Raw genomic sequence first — 21475 nt, 5'->3', positions numbered from 1 at the left:
GGCAGGAGAGGGCAAGGCTATCTGCTCTCCTGCAATGAGATTACTTAAGGCCTTGTTTAAAAATTATAAAAGAACTCGCAGAGAAATGCAAATCTTGGCCAAATTGGGTGCTAGTTATTATTTCAGAAAGCGAAAAAGAAAGAAAAAATTTGAGATTTGTCTATCTTTTAAGCATAAAAAGGAATTTGGCCAAATCTGTTCCTGAAACTTCCCCCAAAGTAAGCAGGGGGTGGGGAAGGAAGGGAAACAAGTGGAAGCCCACTTTCCCAGTATGCTAAGAAATGTGGTAATTTACATTCGAATAAACCAAACCTGGTTTTCCAGAGCCACTGGCAAATGAAAAGTAAAGTTTAAATTTGCCTCATAAAAAACCTAGAGGACAGAATTGAAGCTCTTAATTGATTATGTCTTGTATTTATTCTTAGAAATATAAAGTGTTATTGTGTTATTAATCTAGGACATGCTAAAAATATTTGACTTGCCAGCTTTAAAAGTTCAAAGTGCAAATTAAATTGGGAGAAAATATAGTTGTGGTAATTAAATGCCTAAAAGTATAAGAACTTATTTTTGAGAAAAATAATGTGTTTTCTCTAATAATTAGGAATTCAAAATAAGTTGCTTATTATTGGTCTAATTAAAAAAGAGGATTAATTTTGTGATTCCCAACCAAAATTTTTCTATGCAAAAACTAGTTTAAAATCTAATTGATATCTTAAGATAATTATAAAAATATTATAATCTGTAAATCACATATGGATATATATATATTTGATGGTTTTTTTTACCATGTTAAAATTTCAAGGTCTTAACAGAGATGATTCTTGGAAAGCTCCAAGGGCCCAAAGTAATACAAGAAATTTATTCTCTCTTCTTAAAGGAAATCTTTTTAAATTTAACATATCTAATATACTTGAAATTGCATGGAAAGCCTTATCAAGTAAAAATTAATATGTTTTAAATGTTATGAAGGTTTTGACCCAAAAAAGGGCAAAATGAAGTAACTAAATATTTCTTCCAGTTTAAAATTGAATTGCCATGGCCTAGAGCAAAGAAAATCCTTACATGATATTATTCTACAATGTCATTATAATTTTTGATATTTTACAACAGCATATTTTAAAACAAACTTACAAACTAATTCTTTGAATGATTTGGCAGCAATTTAAAAGCACATGAAAGGATTTAATCCCTTTCACTCTGTAGAAGGCCCCCTGGGAAGGCACTTGAGCATTCTATATTGGCCCTTCTTGCTCTTTTTGCCAAGAGGGGCCTCTTCTCACCATCCAATTGCCCACAGCTATTGCCTGAGCTCTCTGTTCCTGCTGAGGTTGAAGCCTCATAGTGGCTGGTACCATGGATCTGTCTCTCGCACAATGGCGTGAGCTGGGCCCTCCCTGGAGAAGAAACCTGGGTTCCCCAAGGTATGTGATCAATGCCAGGGCCCCGCCAGCAGGCGAGGGGATCCCAAGGCAGGTGCTGGGCATGGAGGCCATAGGGGCATAGGCTACCAAGGAGACAAAACTGAACCTCACATCACCCTGCTTGGCCCCGGAGGATGGCTGGTTAGTCAAAGACGGGTAAGATTCCTCAAGGGAAGAACAACCTAAGACAGGCACAGTCGCAGAGGGGCCATCAGGAGAGAACTTGGGGGTCAACAGAGGTGGGGCACAGATCCTCACCCCCCCAACATTGCAGGGGCTTGAACACTCGCCCCTTCTGAGGGAGGTCTCCTGCCCCATGGCTGCTTCGCGCTTCCCATGTCCAGCTCAGATTGGGACCCAGGTGGCCGACAAAGACTTGTCCAGCTCAAATCGGGACCCAGGCAACAGAGACTTGGCTGACAGCAGCAGCCCTATATCTAAATCCAGTCTAATACCAGAAATGCTTAGAGCCTTCTCAAGGATGCAAATAATGCTTTGCATTAATATTTACAGGGTAAGTGAAGATTATTGTTAGAGTATTAAATTTGATAGTAAAATAGTCAAGTTTTCAGATTAATTTAAATTGGCTAATTGAAATAAGTGAATATTCAAGAAAATTTAATTGTATTGGACAAAAAGCTGTTTCGAAAGTATTAACTAAAATTTCTATTGGAAGTTCATTCCATGGTAAAATTGCTTAACATGCAATGAACCTAAAACAGTCATATTTTTGTACAAAAAATTAAAATTTAAAGTGATCAAGACTGCATTATAAAAATTTTCCAAAAGCCTCCTAATAATTATATCAAAAAAGGGGGGATAGTGGAAAAATATTATGTAAGGAAAAATATCCAGAAAAATTTTTTTCTTTGAAAATTAATTTTCATTTGTAATGCTAACAGCAGGACACCCATGAAAAACACACATGGTATCAAAATAAGCCAAAGGAAAATCATTTGGGCAAAAATAAAAATAAAAAAAGATCCCAAGTCAAATTTATAGAAAGGATTGCTTTATTAACTTTTGGTCGAGAATATGTTTGTATATTTTCAGAAAACAACTCCAAGACCATGTGGATTCCTGCAACAGAGAGGAATCGACAGGAATGCTCCAGCCATGAAGACAAGAGGAAAAACAGTCCAGAGATGGAAGACACTGACGACACCTTGCCATGCTAGCAGTCAGCAGCTGTGCGTCGCTGCAGGTTGCCCAGGACCAAACCAGAGGTCGGAACTGCATTACCACCATCTGTCCACCATCCAGATACCATTGCTGACATGTTCTCAAAAAACTGTTGGACATTGAAACTGGGATTCAAAAACTGTTGGCCAAGAAAGAAACTTACTGCAGATTGATTTCATTTGAACTCTCAGCATAGCCATTGTTGCTTGTCTCATTTTTTGTTCTTATATGTTTATTTCTAGTCTGCATATGCAAGATTTTTTAAGGAAAGAAAACGGGGGAGATGCCGGAAACAAATCAGTTTCACTAAAAGAAAGATGTTGACAGGAAGCCAGGAAGGCTGGTCAACAACCTTAATTGCTCTAACCACTCACCCTTTAGTTGAGATATTGTTAGCTGAAGCAGCTTCCACCTTGGTTTGTCCCATTAAGTTTTTGTTATTTCCTGCCTAAGGGCTACATGTATATTTCTGTTTATCTTGACTAAGATGTTTTCCCCAAAGCCTCAATAAAAGGGATGGCAGAGCCAGAGCAGTCGAGTTAGTTCTCCCACTAGAGGTGGACTACCGCCTGGCCCCCCATTTCGCCAAATTGAATTTCTTCAAGTCTCCATTCATTTGTGTGCGGCCCTTCTCCAGAACTCGAACCCTGAACTGGAACCCTGGACCACGCGGGACGTGGAAAGGGATTCCTACAGAGAAGAATGGCACTGCCACTTGCATTAAAACCTCAGGCATGTTAGCTGAGTTCTTTAAGGCTTCTTCTTTTCACGTGAAAAATGCGTTGCAAGGATAATATTGAGTAATAAAGTGCTTAACATAGAGTTGGCATGTGGTGGGCACTCAATATATATGGCCCATTACTATTATAAATACACATGTATGTAATACAACAATCATCAGGTGGAAATGCAAAGTGTGACATCAACAAAACAATCTAAAGCAGTAAGATGTTAACAGGAATTGCCCAGGGCCTGCCCATGCTCTATTTCTCCATTTAATCATAAAGGCGTGGACTTACTAATTTCTGGATAGAAAGGTAAAATATTGCAAAGGCACATATTCTGAATCTAAACTTTACTTATTTGAAGTAAATATCATAACAGGATTTTGGGGAAACAAAAACTATTCTAAATTTTATCTAAAAAATAAGGAAACAAATCAGGAAACAGTTAAAAAGAATATAAGGAGGGGACTTGCTCTGTCAAATAGACAGGATTCTCAAGTAGTGCGGAACGGGTGCTGGAGTGAGCAGGCCACGGGAGCTGGGCAGCGACATCAGGAACAGGGCCCTGCACACGTGGGACTGAGTGGATCATTATGGGGGCCCTTTGGCAACAAATAGCACTGGGACCGCTGGTCAATTATTGTGGGGAAAACTTTAGATCAATATTTCAGATCTTACCAAAGACATTTTAAATGTATTTAAGATCAACACATTTTACTGTGTCTTTTTCCTTTTGAAAACCTAATGCAGGTGGAATGAAAATTTTAAAAATAAAAAATGAGAGGATATAAATAGACTCTATTTAATTCCATGACATAGAGATAGAGAACACTTTCCACACGCTGATGTCTTTTTTGGGTGAGATGTAAAGGAGGAAAAAGGTCAGTTCTATGAAGTCCTGAGCTTAGAGCCTTGCAGACAGAGAGGTGTGTGTGCAAAGGCCCTGAGGTTGCGGAAGAACTCACTGGGTTGAAGGAATGAAATAGGGCCAGTGTGGCTGGAGGAAAGAGGAGAGTGTGAGACAGGAAGTTGTGCAGGCCAACGGGGTGCAGAGCCTGCAGAGTCTTGTTCAGGCTGTAAAATGTATTCCAAGTGCAATGAGGCCTTTTAGAGGGTTTTAAGTGAAAGATATTTAGCAACTATCTTCCTGTTTGTATTTGACAATAGTACTTTAATAATCAGATATGGCTGTTGCATTTTTTATCAGATGCTTTTTCAGTGCCTAGCACATTTTATTCACTTTTATAAAGATACATTTTTAAATTTTAGAATGTTAATTCCTAGGTTTAATTTTCTAAAAAACCTACAGCATCTGAGAAATATATATTTTTTATTTTTTATTTATTTTTAATTTAAGTGTAGTTGATATACAATCTTATATGGTTATATTGTTTCAGGTATATGATATAGTGATTTGACAATTTTATCACCTCACCAATTCTTTCTTTTTTTAAATTTCTTTATTGATTAAGGTATTATATATGTGCCCTCACCCCCCTAGTGTTCGTGTCCATTGGTTAGGCTTATATTCATGCATACAAGTCCTTTGGTTGATCTCTCTCCCTTACCCCCACCCTCCCCTACCTTCCTTCTGAGGTTTGATGGTCTGATCAATGCTTCTCTGTCTCTGGATCTGTCCCTGTTCATCAGTTTATGTTGTTCATTATATTCCACAGATGAGTGAGATCATGTGGTATTTATCTTTCTCTGACTGGCTTATTTCACTTAGCATAATGCTCTCCAGTTCCATCCATGCTGTTGCAAATGGTAAGAATTCCTTCTTTTTTACCTCAGCATAGTATTCCATTGTGTAGATGTACCACAGTTTTTTAATCCACTCTTCTGCTGATGGGCACTTAGGCTGTTTCCACATCTTAGCCATGGTGAATTGTGCTGCTATGAACATAGGGGTGCATATATCCTTTTCACCAATTCTTATAACCATCTGTCACCATGCAAACTTATCACAATATTATTGACTCTATTTTCCTTCCCCTTTTCACCCATCCCCCACACCCTCCCTTCTGGTAATCATCCCCTTTGTCTCTTTTTTTATGTCTGTTTTTATGTTGTTTTGTTTTTGGATTCCACATATAAATAAAACTCTATGGTAATTGTCTTTCGCTGCCTGACTTAGTTCACTTAGCATAATACCCTCTAGACCCACCCATGTTGTTGCAAATGGTAGGATTTCCTTCTTTTTTATGGTCCAGTAATATTCCATTGTACATATGTACCACATCATCTTTATCCATTCATCTGTTGATGGACACCTAGGTTACTCTGTATCTCGGCTATTGCAAATAATGATGCAGTGAACATAGGGGTAGAGTTTTTAGAAGCCTCCTAATATTAAACCATACTTGCGTTCCAGTATAAACTAATGAAGTAGATATGCTAATGTTTAATTAGTCTTTTGTAGTCATATTTATTAATAAGTTGGTCCACAGCTGTTTTTTTTTGTACGTGCCAAACTTACTTTTTATTATGATATCTGTTGCATTAACTTCCATATTAAATTTGCATTCACATATGTTTATTTTCTACTATTTGGATTTTGTTGGATTTTCTTTAATAGCATTAAATATAAAATATAAAGGAAGTAAAAAGCACCCCAGGTCTTGTTAACATTTTGGTGAAAATTCTTCCAATTTTGTTTTCTTACTAAATTATTTTTATTCACTCAATGTGCTGGTGAATATACTCTGTAAATATTTTCATCATTTTTAATGGCTGCATACTATTACATTTTATGATTGCATCATATATATTTTTAATCAATATTCTGATGATGATATTTAGCTTTTTTTATGTCTTCCCTATTACAATGAATCAGTAAATGTCTTTGTACATCATTTTTGGATATATTTCTAGGTACTTTCAAAGGGAAGCACACCTCATTGTTATACATATTGCCAGAGTGTCCTCCAGGGAGATAGTTTCAACTCGCATTCCCCAAGTTAATGGAAACTGTCAGGTTCATGCTGCCCTGCCAATCTGACCTGTGAAACAGGTTTAATTCTCACAGCACTCCTTACTGGTAAATCAAGGTGAAGATAAACAAGTTTTGTTTTTTTAAAATTAACTCAATATGTTAAGGAAAGAGCAAAAGGAACTTTTTGGAGCTAAATCACAAATATTGAGAAAGGTATCTAAGAATCAAGGATAAGAATAACAAAGTATACTGACAGTTATTGCAGATCCTTGAGACCCAGAAACTGTTTGCTTTTATGCTAGAAATCATTGTGATCGGAGTAGACACTGAAGCAAATACCAAACTGCTTTTAATTGTTCTTCCAGTTTTTGTAAATTTAATTTTATATTTCTTGAAAGTCTTGGAAGTATGCTACACAGTCAACTCTCTTTCTCTCTCTCTCTCTCTCTCTCACACACACACACACACACTGTTATTCTTGAAAAATACTGTCACCATATTACTGAGTATTTTTCCACACACAACAAAAAGGAGAAAAATGTACATTCAACATTGTCACTTTGTGACTTTAAAAAACAAACAAACAAACAAACAAACAAATAGGACATGCTTTTGATTAGACAGATTCTAGTTCTAGAAACTTATTTTCCTATATAATAAAGAGCCAATATGCAAATGGATGTCACACCCTTGCGCCCTTGTGCTGGGGCCAGGGGTCCTGAGGCCGTGCCCTCCCCAGGCAGGGCTTGACGGGGGACCTAGGCTGCACCCCCCGCCCAGCGCCAGGCCAGGGGACCTGAGTCTGTGCCTCTGGTCCAGCACCAGGTCAGGGAACTTGAGGTTGCGCCCCACCCCCCGCCCCCTGAGGGAATTGAAGGGGTTGGGGCCGGTCAGGCCCAGGTCTCATGCGATTTCGAGCGGCATGCAGTGGGTGGGGACTTGATTCTGGTTCCCGAGGCATGTCCCAGACTCTTGACAGGAGGGAGATTTTCATATACATTTTACTAATTTTCTTTCATCTCTGAAACTTCTATTATAAAGGGCGAATAGTAATATTAAAATATTTCCTCTAATTAATTTCCTTTTAATATGCACAAATTTCATGCACCAGGCCATTAGTAAAAATATAATTATCTATGATGGCAAGCATTGGGCTTGGTGCTGGGGATTCCACCATGGCCAGGATGGACATGACTGATTCCCCTTATGGAGTTTGTAAACCAAGACAGTAGAGAGCTCCTCAAAACAAACAGACAGGACAAAATAACCACAAACCAATAAATGCCGCAAGGACTCAGTAATCTGAAATAGAGAGTAATTGGGGTTGGGGCGGAAAGGGCAACGTCTTACACTAGATCAGTGATGGCGAACCTATGACACGCGTGTCAGCACTGACACGCGTAGCCATTTCTGATGACACACGGCCGCATGCCGAGGATGAAACATTTGCTGCTCCTGAGGATGAAACATTTGCGACTAGAGTCTTGGAGTTAGTTTTTTCCTCAAAGTGACACACTACCCGAATTATGCTCAGTTTTTTGGCGAAGTTTGACACACCAAGCTCAAAAGGTTGCCCATCACTGCACTAGATGGTCAGGGAGGTTTTCTCAGAGAGACATTTAAGCTGAGTCAGACAGCTAAGAGCGTCTGATACTCAGGAAGTTGGGAAAAGAGCTTTGCAAAGAGAAGGGAGAGTATCTGCAAAGGCACAGAAGTGTGTATCAAGGACTGAAAGGAAGTCAGTGCTGGTGTTTTGTGAGTGAGGCTGTGAGAGACTCTCGTTGAGGTTGGGAGGTCCACGGGGCACAACAAGCCAGCGAGTCATTCTGTTTTATGTTTTAGGGACAATGAGAAGTCATAAAAGTGTCTTAAGCAGGTAGGGTGGGATGGTGGGTTTTAAGTTGAATGGATCACTCTGGTTGCCGGGAGGAGAACAGGTTGAAGACAGGAAAAGGTCAGAAACAGAGAGAGCAGTGGCCCAGCAGATGGGGAGGGCGGCCTGAACTAGGACAAGAGCAGGAAAGGTAGGAAAAGAACTAACTCCACTTGGAGGTGAAATCATGAAATATCAATGGTGGACTGGGTTCTGGAGATAAAATCACCTAGTTTTATTCATGTACTAGGGGCTCAGTGCACGGTAAAACCAATGATGACCCTTCATTTCAGACTAGAGGACCTCCAGGAGGTCCATAAAGGGTTAATATGGGGAAGAGTTTGAACTCCTGAGAGGTGAGCGGAGGAGATGGCAAGAGGGTATTTAGATGCACAAGAAATCTTGGATGTGGTATAAGTTTTGAAGAGGAGAAGTTACTGATAACAGAATCCAAATTGAGTAGGACAGGGAAACAGGACAAAGGAAAGTCCCAGTACAGGTAAAGCTGGGGAATGAAAACCGAGTTAGGAGCTCAGAAAATGTTACCACACTTTGAACACTGCATCAAAGCAACAAAGTCAGGAGCTCTTAACTTATGAAGCCAGGGAAATTATTTTAATCATACTTTCCTTGGAAAAGTTCAGGAAAAATAATTTCACTTGCAGATGAGCAATAGGAAAAGCTGAGTACTGAAAAGAGTGTGAAAAAATGGCCACTCATACATTTTAGGGAAAATTTTATTGGGACAAAGTTATTAAAGAATAATTTAGAGCATCCATACAAATTAAAATGTTCAATCTTTTTGACACAATTCCACTCTTTGAACTGATTTTATAGGAATTCAAGAAACTGTGTAAAAAATGAAAATATATGAGTACTAGTAAATTTATGACAACATTGTCATAAAAATTTGGAATTACTGCAACATCTTGGACAACTGAGTAGAATACATTATTGTGCATGCCTAATGAAATACTTATGCAGTTTTAGAAATGAGTCATGTTATCTTGAGGCAGATATGACAAAATTTTCCATGATGAAGATTAAATTAAAAGCACAAGTTTGTGTGATCCTATTTTTATTTACATATATGTGTGTTTGTATGTTACCAGAAAAACCTGCAAGTGCATTACCAAACCATTAGGATTGAGAATTTTATTTTTAAATAACAAGATATTAAAAGATCTATTGTTCATATAATTTGATTCTATAATTCTATTTCTACGGATAGAGATCCTAATAAATCATTCAAAATGGAATAAATTTTATGAAGAAAGATATCCATCACAGCATTATCTATGTTTTTTAAAAATAAAAAGAGCCTCAATACCCACCATATAGGCAATGCTTAAGCACATGATGGTACCTAAAGAGGTGAAATATTATGCAGCATGTTTATGGGCAACAGACATTTCTTGTGAGATAAGGATAACAAGACGGAAACTATTTCAACATGCACAGGAAAATACTAGAGGCAAGTATGCTAATACTGTAGGTTGCATGTGATTGTCTCTGGGTGATGGGATTCGAGGTGATTTTACTTCTGTTTCTCAGTGGACTGAGACCCAGGACTTCTCCTGGGTAAGAATCACTCTTTCCTCTCAATGTCTCAAGGGCCCAGCCAAGGTCTTGGGGCCCAGAAGGTCTGAGTACTGTCTGCCTAAAGGGAGATCATGTGGCTAAGCCTCCAGCAAGGATTGGCTTCCCCCAAGCTCCTTGCTCAGATATGAATCACTAAGAAACGACTATCCTCCAAGAAGCTTGCTCAGTAAGTAACACTGGGTGTTGGATTTTCGTGAACAGTGTCTGAGAATGTGGCTCCAGAGCAGGGGTCCTCAAACTTTTTAAACAGGGAGCCAGTTCACTGTCCCTCAGACCGTTGGAGGGCCGGACTATAGTTTAAAAAAAAACAACAACTATGAACGAATTCCTATGCACACTGCACATATCATATTTTGAAGTAAAAAAACAAAACGGCAAAAACACCCTCATGTGGCCCGCGGGCCGTAGTTTGAGGACGCCTGCTCTAGAGCGCCTCAGAGAAGCATGTCATTGGATAAAGCCAGCATCCACTCAATTCTGTCCACCGAGATTTTGTCTCTCAGGGCCAGACAAGGGAACAAAGGCACCAACGCAGCAAACGCTTTGAACACCAACTGACAAATGCATTTGCAGAGCATGCCATGTGCTTCTCTGGGCACTTGAAGAAAAACGTCGAGGGAAATCTCAGGGTCCTTGCCCCCAATCAAGGATTCAAGTGATCACTTTAGATCTATAGTTGTTTATTGATAGCTAATGGGTGTCTACTCTTGCCCTGGGCACCTGGGCTCAGAGCTACCAGACATGCTAGAAGTTTGGTCCCCAGATCTCCTGGGACCAGGTCAGAAACTTGTGCAAAGGGGAAATAACAAGACATGTTAACCTGGATTATCTCTGATCCCAGAGATAAGACCTGGCTCCATGGAGCCCCCAGGGAAAGGAGGAACTAGGCTGAGAGGGAGCATCAGGAGCGCCCACCAGGTCAGGCATGAGACTACCTCAGTGCTCCCATCTGTGTCCTCACTAATGCGGCTCCAGGGAGGTTCTGCTTCCTCCTCCCTCCAGGTTCCTTGACTCAGATGCTGCATTAATCACTAGGAAGGTCTCTGCCATCCATCCAGGTCAACCCACTTAGTGGGTAAAAGTTGGATTATTTGGAAGGTCTCTCAGAAAACCTGTTCCCATCCCAGACATGCGTCTCCACAGGGCGAAGGAAAATAATGGGTAGGGAGGTGGGTGGTTGCTGTTGTTTTGATTTTTGTTTTCTTGGTTCAGGGCTCCGTAAGTCATATGCCTCAATTCATGACACCTGGTCACCACCATTCTTTGCAAGACAACTTCCAGGTTTTATTGCCTTTTATTACTGCTAATCTCCATTTCCTTCCTCTCCCTACACATAGTAGCCACTTCAACATTGTCATGCATGCTTGAAGAATTTATGTCTTTGTATGTCTGTATGTTTTATAGACACAGGAAGTGTTGTGCTATAAATCCCATTGTGTTTCTTACTTTCTGTGTTGACACTATAATTTTTATATCCACTCTCCTCCTTACTGTGTGGATACTCAAATCCCTGCTTCTCTTATATTTTTCCTAACAATTCTCTCTACGTACAGACTAATTTTCTTAGTCTAAATTGAACCCTACCACTTTCCTGTTTAAAGCATTTCAAAAACTTCCTATTACAATTAGGGAAAAATGGAAACCAGCCTATGAGGTCTCCTTGTCTGGCTCCTACATACATCTCCAACCTCAACCAGTATCCTTCTCTTTCTTCTGCTCCCCACACTTCAGCCATACTGGCTTTCATTCAGTTTGTTGAATTCACAGAGCTCTTTCATCTCAGTGCCTTTACCTTATCCCCCTCCCCGTCCTCATCTCTTGGAAGGGCTTTTTCTTCCTCAGCCTTCAAGCCTCTCTTAACTGTGGACATTGGTGCAGCCCTTTTGGGGAGACTTTGGCAATATTAGTCATCTTGGGCCAGGCTCCCTGGAAGCAGTGACTCCTGGGAACTGGGACAGAGTTTAGTGAAGGAGTGACCTCAGAAGGAGAAGACGGAGGGAGGTGAGCAGAGATGTGGACTCAGCACATTACGTTCAGCCTGGTCTTGAGAGGGGATCTGGAACAGGAATTGTACCCATTGAATGAGTCCCATTGGAGGTAAGGAGCCAGGCTTGGCTACCCAGTGCCAGTCATTCCTGGCCTCTGGCTGAGCCTACATCCCAGGGCAGTGGAGGGGGAATGCCTACCCACTCTGGACAGGGAAAGGGCCGTCAGGAGCCATGAGCCGTCAACATCCACAGCAGCTGGGAGGTGGGGATGGCTGAACCAGCCAGTGAAGTTGCACACACTAGTAAAACCTAAGGTGGGCATGGCCTTCCTGCTAGAAATTCATTCTTAGCAACATACTCTGGAGAACCTTCATTCACGTGCCCATGAAGGACACAAGAAAGTCCATTTCAACATTGTTTATGATGGTGGAAAACTGGAGAGAACCTAAATGTCCTTCAACAGGAGAACGAAGTAATCATAGTAAATGCCTACTAATGCGGTAAAAGGAGTGGACTGGAGTATGTGTAACAACGTGGACAAAGCTCAAAGCATGATTGAATGAAGAAGCAAGTTTCAGGGAACATTCTGAACGATGCTATTGAAATAACATTTCAAAAATGCAAAATCAACACTAAATATAATTTGTGTGCACACAACTTTTGAGTAAAATTATAGAAACCTACTTAAGGACAAGCACAAAGTGGATGATAGTAAGTAGCTCTGGGGAAGGGATAACTGGGATGGAATCAGGAGTTCAACGGTCTCCCAACTGTCACCCTAATGTTCTATTTAAAGACACAGGCAATGGTGGCATTTTAGCTTTCAGTAGTAACACAGGTGATCATAATTTATTCTACATATATTTTATTCTTTTAGATTTAATCCATAGTATTCACACTTTAAAAATTACAAAAAATATTTATGTGGCTATATGTACACCTACAGTGATACTTTTTGTTTTTCCTGCGTTATCGTTTTACTTGCAGAAGAAAGAACACAGACGATCCATTTTCTTTTTTTTTTAGGCTCCATCACAGCACTTTGGCACATTTCATCATGTCACATGAGTTTGTTAGCCATGCTGTTCATATACAGTACAATTAACATTGCATGAGGATGTTTATGTCAGTGGGAAAATACTCATAAAAAGGCTAAAGTTTCTGAGATGGAATTGACAGGATAAGGTTTGGGAACCCACTTATCCAGCTGTCTCTTTGCTATGTATTCTAGCAAATATTTCCAGTGGTCCATTCCCACCCAGTGATGCTGATCTGCAGAACCAGGTTCATGCTCTTACACTCTGAGGGGCTATATTTTGACACAGAAGGCCTGCTTTTTCCCGTGTGTCCCAGCCCAGGAAATGTTATTCATAAAGTGATCAGTTCTAGCTTGAGAATGAGAGGCCTATGTTATAGGTTCTCCTAAGGTGATTCTTCATGCTCTTCGGACTTAGCACAATTATATATGTGAATATTCAAATATATAAGACCATAATTAATTTTAATTTTGCTGAGTACTTACAGATGGGCCTCCTGGGTGCCGGTACTAGTTTACAGTCCTATCGCAGTCTATGATGTTTCCATTTGTCCCATAGCCTCACCAACACTTCCCATCATCACACTCTCATCTGTCATGCAGATTGGTGTAAAGAGCGCCTCACTACTTCTCTGACTACAAGTGCAATTTAATGTCTCTTCATATCTAGTTAACGTTTTGGGTTTCCCTTTATGAAATTCCCCTTTCATATACTCTACCCATTTTTTATGTGACAGACGTTTCTTACAAACTCTAGATATTAATCCTAACATGGGATTTCAGAGAAAGCTTGCAAGTTTTATCTCCTATAGACATTTGTGCTCAGGTTTCTGAGTGGATGAAAGTTTCGATTTCTCTGGGATAAGTGCCCAGGAGTGCAATTGCTGGTTGTGTGGTAGTTGCATGTTCAGTTTTATAAGAAACAAACTGCTTTCCCCAGTGGCTGTACTAGTCTACATTCCCACCAGCCCCGAATGAGTGAGTTTCTCCGCATCCTCCCCAGCACTGAGTGTTACCACCGTCTTTTATTTTAGTGAGTCTCCTGGTGGTTTAATTAACCTTTTCCTAATGGCTTAGGATGTGGAACTTTTCAAGTGCGCATGTGACATGTTATAGCCTCTTCAGTGAAGTGTCTGTTCATTTATTCTGTTTAATTCCCCAGTGAAACCACCTGGGGCCGGAAGCCCTTCATTAGAATGCTGTAACTACAAATTCCATCCCGTTAATAGACTAGTCAAGGCCTCACTTTCTTCTGAGGAAGGTTGTGCAGTTTGTTTCTTTCCAGGAATCGGTCATTTCTCCTAACTCGTTGGAACTATGTGCTCAGCGCTTTTCTCTGTTTCTTGGTCAGAATGGCTAGAAATCTGTTTATTTTACCAATATTTCTAGAGAAGCAGTTTCCCAGTTTGTTGAGGGCTCTTTTGCAATTCTTTATTTTACTGACTTCTGCCATTATGTTTCTCCTCTTCCTTGTTTCTACAAGGTCACTCTGTTGCTCTCTCTAATTTACTATTTGGATACATAGATCTGACTTCACAGCTGTAATTCTTTCCTTAGAAGTCTATTTAAAACTAAAACTCTCTTTTGTGGCTGCCTTTGATGTGCAGCTTTTCTTTATTGTTTTTTAGTTGTGAGTATTCCATAATTTCACTCATGATTTCCTTTGAACTCAGGGTTTATATAGAATATGCTTCATTTCAGCTTCCGTTGTATCTTCTTAAGTGTCCAGATATTTGGCGATTTTAAAGCCATCCTTTATTATTAACTTCTTACCTTACTACATTATGGTTAAAGAACATATATACATCATGCATTATGGTTCATGAACATGTCAATGGAGAACAAACATATTTTTCTTCTTTGGAATTTATTGAGACTTCCTATGTGACATAATAGGTGGTAATGATTTATTTTTTTTAAAAGACTGGGTATTATCTGTTAGTCTGATAGAATATGTATAAGAAAGCAAACAATAACTTCCATTTGTCAAATTTTCTTCTGATTTTTAGAAAATCATTTATTGCTTCTCATTTAATAGGTCCTATTTCTGGAGGCAGGTTTAAAATGAACGCATTCTATTTTGCAAGACAGGATTCTTTCCCTTAAGTTAAAATACATTCAGTTAAATGTATCCCCGTGGTTTCTTACACATGTCTATATTTTCCTCAGCAAGATAAGCTCCTTAACATGTCCTCCTGTTTTCTACTCCCCTATTCTCATCCACTACACAGTGCTGACACTATCTGGTATTTTAGAATTTTTTCACACTTTTTCTGTATTCTTTTAGCCAAGAATAAACTTAGCATGGGACCGCATTGCTCACTTCTGGGATTTTTGGTTCTGGCTTCACCCAGGACACGGACCCCTCATAGAATCTCTAATCTCTGTATCTAAGGTGAAAAGAGCTTAGCCCAAGGCCTCGTGGAGAATCACAAATGAGGTAGAGGCTTTGTCACGAGGAAGAGAAAATGGCCAATGAGCTCAACCACAGCCCGTCCAGCAGACCTCTCCACTGTCCAGGCACCCAGAGAGCACTTTCCAGGGAGGCCCCCACTGAGTCTCTACAATAAACCTGTGAGCTTGATCCTAGGCTCACCCCGTGTTTAGAGGCACAAGCACTCAGAGACACAAAGTGACCTGAAGACTCACAGCAAGCAGGTGGCAGAGGGACCACTGTGCTGTGGAGGGACAGGGTGCTCAGCTGGGAAATCCATGGTCCCACACCTGTTGGGTGGTACAAATGTTCTGAAATAACACAGAATGATGAGGGCAAAAGCGGAGTTTCTGCTCGGGAAGCGGGCAGCTGGTGTTCCACCAGTTTGTCTAGTCCGTGTGCCTGGGGGTCTGCACCATACAGGTATTTTTTTAGGGAACCACGAGTGGGTGGTGCTGGGGCCACTGGGCTGGTTGGCAGCTGGGGCCCAGGGCTGGGCTGACTGGCCTCCGTGTTCTGCTCAGGACGCCCCCATTGGGAGGCCAGCCCTTGGCATCTGACCACCAGCTCTGAGTCCTGTGGGGGCAGAGTCCTGGCTTCCAGGAAGGGCAGGTGGAGAAGGTGAGAGCCCTTCTCGCTGGGAGTGCTAGGGATCCTGAGGCCAAACTCACCTCCCATGATTCTCCAGCTCAGCACTGCCCGCCTGACCTCCCACCACCAGAGAGTTCTGGGTAATCAGCAGAGCAGTTGGGGGCTCCCACTGGGGGCCACCACATTAGTTTTCAGGCTGTGAGCACATTCGTACTTAAGAGGGTTTCTCTTTGTGTTTCCAGGGTCGGTCTCTGTACTAAACTGAAACGTTCACAAAAAAGCAGCTGGGCCCTCCTGTGCTTGGCGTCAGCAGGGCCACAGGCAGGGCTGGAAGGTGGAGTCGGAGTGTCTGGAGATGCAGATGGGGAAGTGCTGGACGTGGGAGGACCCTGGGCTGCCAGCTGGAAGAACTTCACGTCATTCCACACCACACCTTTGATGAGGACCCGCAGCATGTTCTGCTGGTGCTGGCCCTGCAGACCAGGCGGCCTATGCCCTCCAGGCACTGGCTTTTGGACTCCACAACCTTGTCCTTGGTTTTCTTGGGCAAAAACAGCACCTTCTTCTTCTTCTCCTCAGTGAGCCCTGTCATGGACGGTGGCTGTTGCTGTGGCCGCTCCACTGCTGGGCAGCCTGCTGACCTGGAGAGAGTGGGAGGAGCACCTGAGGGTGTTGTTGGCGGTAGGCAGGTCTTTCTTCTTCGAGTCTCTCTTCCTGTCTGTGGGCTGGGCTGCCGTCCAGTAATCCACCTGCCGCTCCATCAGCTTGGCGCCATCGCCCTGGCTGGGGAAGAACACACCCCACTCACTAAGGGGGAGCAGAGTGGGGTAACGAGGCCTCTTTGGCGACCAGAGAGGTATGGACAGAGGGATGGACAAAAGCACGCTGCAGCCCAAGGGGGCCCATTATCTGAGTCTCCTGACGTGTCTGAGGACTGTTGCACTGTCCCAGTGGTCGGCAAACTCATTAGTCAACAGAGCCAAATATCAACAGTACAACGATTGAAATTTCTTTTGAGAGCCAAGTTTTTTAAACGTAAATTATATAGGTAGGTACATTGTTATTAACTTAATTAGGGTACTCCTAAGCTAAAAATTAGGGTACTCCTTTGCTAAAAAGTCAAGGGGCCAATGAGCCGCATGAGGCTCGCGAGCCGCAGTTTGCCGACCACTGCACTATCCCAACTTTCACCCGCTCCCCTGAAGGGAATGAACCATCAGGACTCCTCGTGGGGGCTCTTCTGGTTGTCGGAGAGCAGGGCTTCCTGGATGGGCAGCTGGGAGGCACAGTTGGCCCCGTGATGTACTGTGTGATTCTCGTCACGATGTCCAGTGTGTCCTGCATGGTGCTCTGGCCTCCAGCTTGTGGAACAGGTCCCACCAGGCCAGGTCCTGGAAGAAGCTGTTGTAGCGGTAATGCACGGAGCTCAGGTGCCTGGCCACGGGGTGGGAACCCAGCGGGATGACCAGGAAGCGCATGTAGCCCAGCCAGTCGAGCACCTTGTAGGACAGCAGCTCCAGGAAGATGCGCAGCACAGCGCTGAAGTAGTTGTGCTTCTGCCACCAGGATCTTCACCGGCTTCGGGGGCTGGGAATTATAGTGACAGTATCTCTGTATCTGCCAGATGATGGAGCTGAAGGCCGCCAGGATGTCAGCGGTGGAGCAGGTGCACAACAAGGCAGCGTGTGCCCCTGCAGGGTGTCCGAGGGGAACTGGCCCTGCCAGTTGGAGGTGTGGAGGAGGATGTTCTCTGGCAGCAGGTCATCAGAGATGAGGATGTGGTTCAGCTGGTTGTACGTGGTCTTCCTGGGATCTGCAGCTGGCTCCCTGGGTCCAGGCAGTGCTCATTGTTTAGGGCAGTGGTCGGCAAACTCATTAGTCAACAGAGCCAAATATCAACAGTACAACGATTGAAATTTCTTTTGAGAGCCAAATTTTTTAAACTTAAACTATATAGGTAGGTACATTGTTGTTAACTTAATTAGGGTACTCCTAAGCTGGCCTTTGCTAAAAACTCAAGGGGCCAAAGAGCCGCATGTGGCTTGCGAGCCGCAGTTTGCCGACCACTGGTCTAGGCTGTTGGCCGCTTGTTCTGTGGCTGTGCTGTCTGCCGCTCCTTCAGGTACCTGCCCAGCCATGGTGGCCGGGATGCTTCCCCTTGGCCTTGGTGGAGGGGATGATGAGAGCTTCGGTCTTGGTGATGCTCCCACTGGGCACAGCTTCTTGGTGAGCATGTCCAGGGCTGAGGTCTCTGCCTCTGGGCTGTCCTTGGGCTGTGCTGGCTGCTGCCCTGGGTGGGCGTGCTCTGATGCGCTAAGTGGGAGACACTGTCACTTGGCTATTGCTGCCTGGGCTTGGTCTTCTCGGGCACTGCCGCCAGACTAGGAGGCTCCTTTGTTTGTTTTGTTAACCTTCACCAGCGGTTATTTTTCCACTGATTTTTTTAGAGAGAGTTGAAGGGAGGGGGAGATAAGAGAGGGAGAGAAGCATCAATGTGAGAGAGACACATGGATTGGTTGCCTCCTGCACGTGCCATGACCAGGGCAGGGATCAAGCCTGTAATTGAGACAGGTGTGCCCTTGACCAGAATCAAACCCATGACCTTTTAGTCCATGGGCCAACACACTAGCCCCCGGTGAAACCTACTAGGGCTCGGAAGCTCCTCCTGGCTCTGGGCACCATGGATGCTCCCCATGTCCTTTTTCGAACATAAATGTGACAGGCCTTCGCAGTATGGCCTGAGCTTGGCCCTGATGGTGCTGAGAAGGCTGTCATCCTCCTCCCTGTCTGGGCTACTGTCGCTGGTTCTCCAGCATGTCAGACAGAAGGTGCAGGTCCTCCTCCACTCGGGGACAGGATCTGCAGGGTCCTGCTCTGAGTGTAGGACCTCCTCTGACACTTGGGCCCTGCTCAGCCAAGCCAGGACTTTCTGATTTAAGTTTGGATGCCTTGTCATGGACATGGTTGTGACTTTCAATAGTCGCTGCTTCCTGGGCTCCCCCATGTCAAAGTCGTCTTGGTCTGGGTCCTACCCATGGGCGGCATCTTCACTGGCCTCCTGCTCTGAGAAGCTCTCATACTCCTCCTTAGAGTAGTGATTTGTGGACTTGGCACTGTCCTCATGCTAGTCATGGAGAAGGTACAGACCCAGGTGACCTTGGGGTTGGGGGTGCTGTGGGCCACCATTTTCCAAACACTGTCGCTGGGCTGATTGATGCCTGAGGCTCATGTGTTCTCTCACACTTTGGCCACATTTGCAGGCTACTGTTGGCTCTGGGCCCTGTGGATGCTCCCCATCTTTGTCTGTGAGCTGGAGTGTGCCAAGCCTTCAAAGTACAGTCTGTGCTTGGGCTTGGGGGTGCTGAGGGTGCTGTTATCACCCTCCATGTCTGGGTCACTGTCGCTGTAGTTTTCTAGTGTGTCAAATAGAAGGTCCAGATCCTCCTCCAACTTGGGGATATGCTGGAGTCCACAACCTCCTCTGACACTTTGAACTTGCCCAGCCACGCCACGACTTTCTCCTTGATATTTTGTGGCCTGGTAATGGACGTCTTTCCTAATATCCATGGCCTCTGCTTCTTGGGCATCCCCATGTCAATGCCCTCCTCAGCCAGGTCTAGCCCATGGGTGGCATTGTTGCTGGCCTGTTGTTCAGAGGAGAAGCTCTGGTATACCCCCTTGGAGTAGTTAACCCTTGACTTGGCCTTGCATCTGGCCTGTATGGCACTGTCCTCCTGGAGGATGGGCTGGCTGGACAGGGAGCAGATCCAGATTTCGGCCACATTGGCAGAAGCCTCCTTGATGCTGCTGCAGAGGCACAGCCCTTGGCCACCCTTGAGGGGTTGCTGCCTGACCTTGGCCATGTGGATGGCGCCCACAGGGAGTGTCTTGTAGCTCCAGATGATCTGGTTCTTAAAGTGCTTCCTCCAGTGCACAGGGCCTGTAGCTTGTTGCCTTCTCTCTTGAGGAAGTTGGGGTCTTGCAGTGAGGTCAGCCCCAGGTCTGTCTCCAGTTGTCCACTGGGGAACAGCACACTCCCGTAGGATGTGCTTGTAGCCCTGCATCTTCATGGTGATCACCACTGATATGAGGTTGGAGCCCTGCATCTTCATGGCAATCACCATGGAGATGAGGTACTTCTCCAGCTCTTTGAAGACCACCATCTTCACTAAGGTCAGCTTACACAACCTGGGCACTAATCTGAGGCTGGGGCTGTCCAACTCCCGGGTAGCAAACAGGTTCGTGGGCATTGGTGTGTTGAGCCTGGGCACGGGGCTGGGGGTGCAGGAGGATGTGGAGACCAGTACTGTGGGCAACAAAGAAGCTGCAGCTGCCTGCCCCATACAGGCCCTTTCTGTATTCTGGGGTGATGGTTTCTCTTCTCTTGTTGGGACCGAGGAGAGACATTCCCTCAGGGGCAGCTTATGAACTGCCAGGTGGGTTGGGGGCTGTAGTGCAGACCAAACCCCTAAGCACTCAGTGATTGTTGTCAGGAGGTGGGACACGAGTGATCCAAGGACAGCGTGTGTGAAAAGGGACCACATGACTAGCTCAGGGAAGGCCTGTGTGGTGTTCTTGCAAACTCAGAGACCTAAAGTTATCACAAAGGATGTTCTGAAATGAAAACATTTAAGCTAAATGCAGTTTATGGTGGGTAGTCATGTCCTAGGCTGGCATCTTCCCTGACAAAGGTCAATCTTTACCTTAACTGAGCCTGTCTATTGTCTTTTGGCATCTACAATAACATATCTTTGGAATGTCCAAGGAATTTCCCTTTTTCTGAACCCCTCAAAGCATAGGCAATGCTCTGTGGAGACCACAAATGCCCTCACTGTTACCAAGTTAATTGTTGACTTGTAACTCTCCTATATCCACCTACGTAAAAGAAGTATGTCTGTGTCATTTTAATGTTTATCCAGTCACTGAGGATTCCCCACTTTGATTTCTCTGGACCCTAATGTATCACCACCTGATTTAATGTTACCAACATACATCTCCTGTTTTGATTGTAATGTATAAAATAAGGTGCACAACCACCATTCTCCAGTGCATTATCTCAATCCACTGAGATTTTCTTCCCGTGCATTGTTGACAGCTGGACTTAAATAAACTCACAAACATTCTTCACAGGTTTGAGTGTTTCTTACTTTGACATTTACTTGGCAGAGTGGGTCAGGATTTCAAAGAACCCGCTCCCCGCCTCCCTTCTCAGACCAACCCGTGGAGACGGGGCTAGGATTCGACAAAAGACCACATTGAACCCACTGGTTCCCCACCCCTCAGGTGAGCCTGGGTGAATTGTGTCTTAGATCTAGGACTTTCCCTTGCTGGTGGTAGAGGGTTTGTTTTATTTGAGCTGTATTTTTAAATACTCCAATCAATACTGAGATAAAGATTGACCTTTGTGAGGGAAGATGCCAGCCTAGGACATGACTACCCACCATAAACTGCATTTAGCTTAAATGTTTTCATTTCAGAACATCCTTTGTAATAAATTTAGGTCTCTGAGTTTGCAATTTTTAATACTCCTAAGATTAAGGGTTGAGGGAACTTAGGCTAAGACAAGATAGGAGGAACAATGGGTGGCTGGTTTTATATTGTGACTTTCCAATTGGTATTGCTTTCTCAGAATCTGAGAAAAATTAACCTTTGCTGTATAAATTAAAGTTGATCTCGATCAGCTCCAAA

At 43.5% G+C, this 21475-nt stretch overlaps 1 pseudogene; it reads right to left on the bottom strand.

Moving 5' to 3' along the window:
• Window positions 1-16093: 16093 nt before the first annotated feature.
• Window positions 16094-19959, bottom strand: LOC103304853 (phosphofurin acidic cluster sorting protein 2-like; annotated as a pseudogene).
• Between the last annotated feature and the right edge of the window lie 1516 nt (window positions 19960-21475).

Source organism: Eptesicus fuscus, chromosome 20 (genome assembly GCF_027574615.1).
Source record: "Eptesicus fuscus isolate TK198812 chromosome 20, DD_ASM_mEF_20220401, whole genome shotgun sequence".
In the NCBI taxonomy this organism is placed as follows: Eukaryota; Metazoa; Chordata; class Mammalia; order Chiroptera; family Vespertilionidae; genus Eptesicus; species Eptesicus fuscus.
This window is presented reverse-complemented; position numbering and strand designations above follow the sequence as displayed.